This window comes from Marmota flaviventris, chromosome 15 (assembly GCF_047511675.1).
Source record: "Marmota flaviventris isolate mMarFla1 chromosome 15, mMarFla1.hap1, whole genome shotgun sequence".
Taxonomy (NCBI): Eukaryota; Metazoa; Chordata; class Mammalia; order Rodentia; family Sciuridae; genus Marmota; species Marmota flaviventris.
The window spans coordinates 74,423,703-74,425,825 of record NC_092512.1 but is presented as its reverse complement, the minus strand read 5'-3'; the positions used below and the strand labels follow the sequence as shown (position 1 = coordinate 74,425,825).

The 2,123-nt window shown below is 38.4% G+C and overlaps 1 pseudogene; it reads right to left on the bottom strand.

Moving 5' to 3' along the window:
* Positions 1-955: 955 nt before the first annotated feature.
* On the bottom strand, positions 956-1,858 carry LOC114090565 (geranylgeranyl pyrophosphate synthase pseudogene; annotated as a pseudogene).
* Between the last annotated feature and the right edge of the window lie 265 nt (positions 1,859-2,123).

Genomic DNA, 2,123 nt, shown 5'->3' with positions numbered 1-2,123 from the left:
TTAACATGCACCAAACTGAATATAGAGGAGGGATAAACAAGGAACATTTACTTCTTTAAAGGAGGCACTTTCCAGAGGAAGAATGAACAAGTTGTTATTTGCAAAAATAATATTGAAACAGACTAAATAAGCCTGTGGATGGAAGTTGGAAGAGTTTTATGAGATCATAGAAGATGGGCTTCACATAAACAAGTCAGAAATGATGAAAGAAAACATTGGGTGATTTGCACCAACAGACTCTCCAGGACATAACATGGTTCAACGTATGATTTTTCAGCTTTATGATGATGCAAAACCGATATGCACTTAGAGGAACTCAAACTTTAAATTTTGAATTTTGATCTTTTCCTGGTCAGTGATATGCAGTATGACAGTCCCTTCAGAGGCTAGGTAGTGGTAGTGTGTGGCAGCTTCCAGTCGGCCAGTTGATCCTGAGGGGAACACAACATACTGTTTAGTGCACTATTTTGGCAAGTCTAGGATGTTCAGTAGGTTAGGAATATTGAATGCATTTCACCTTATGATATTTTCAACTTATCATGGATTTATTGGAACACACCTCCACTATCAATGGAGGAAAATATATATATGTACATCAATAAGTATTACATAGTTGATATCTATATCTTTTTTTCCCCCGCAGAAGCTAGTACTTTTTATTGACAGAATCAATAGAATATTCGTGGTAGTATGACAGAGTTGGTCACAATATCCTTCCAAAACAACTTCTAACATTCTAATTAGACCTACACAAACATGATTCCTTTTCGTTCTTTTAACTTTGTATTACATATGTGGAGGGGTTTCTACATTCAAACAATTTCACTCACACCATCTCTATTTACTCAGTTTTTGAGGACTCAAGCTTGGTCCAAATTTGTGAAAAGATAATAGGCTAAAAGAAAAACCAATCAACTAAAGGAAGCTGTTGGACTCAGTCAAGAATGGCTTAATATTATTCATTTTCTTCACTGAACATCTTACTTAAGTGCTTTATTAGAGCCACTAGCTCAGTGTTCCCACAATGTGCTTCAATTTGTTTACAGGCTTTAGATTCAAGCTCTTTGAGAGTATTCCAAGTATATTCAAAAGAACCTACATCCTTGAGATAATGTACATAATATTTTTTTTAATATCTGAGTTTTCTGCAGCCATAAGATGTTCTGCACCTGGGTGCTTTCAGGCCTTGACCAAATAGCAAGAATAATAAGGAAGGAGAATTTTCCCTCTGTTAGATCTTCACAAAACCTTTTTTTGTTTGTTTTCACTATATTCTTTGGAGTGCAGATTAGCATAATCATGTCTAATTTTAAAAAGAACCCAAGTGTATTACATAATGGCTTTAAATCTTCTTTGTATTCAGAGAAAAACTGCATGAGACCTACTACTAATCCCAACAGTCCACCTGTCTTTTTCAGCACCATAGCTTGATATTCTCCTTCAGTGGGACAAGTGTAATTATCCCTCCAGTACATATCCAGGCCTTGTCCCTGATGGAGTTCCAAAAGCTGGGGGGTGAAAGTTTCACTGCCTCTGGATGATGAGTTAAGACTTTCTCTATGCCAAGGAAATATACATAATTGGCAGAATTGATGACAGATGGAATTCCATAGAAGCTGTGTGCCACTGGAAAGCCACATTGGAGTTTTGAGCTGTCTTTGATATCCTCAATGAGTAAACTGGCATATGCAACATTTCTGCCACTTCAGTGTTAATCTGTAATTTGTCTTCTGGAACTTTCAGCCAATGATTAAATTGCCTGTGAAAGTCTGGTTCTCACTTGTTTACCTGGTAACTGAAGTAAGCACTTGCAGGGCTCCAGAATAATTCTCTGGACAGTTTCTTGAGTCTTCTCCATTGTTTCTAAATTTCAAAGTTGATGATGCCATGTTGATTTCACGACTTTATGCCTTAGGCAGCAGTACTCAACATCTGCATGGCACTCCGTAGTTCAGACCAAGACTCTTCCCAGAGCCTTCATAAATCCTTCTCCTACTTCATCACTAAACTCTCTGCTCTCACCTGCTGTGGTGGCACACACCTGTAATCCCAGCAGCTCAGGAGGCTGAGGCAGGGGGATCGCCAGTTCAAAGACAGCTTCAGCAACTCAGCCAGGCCCTGAG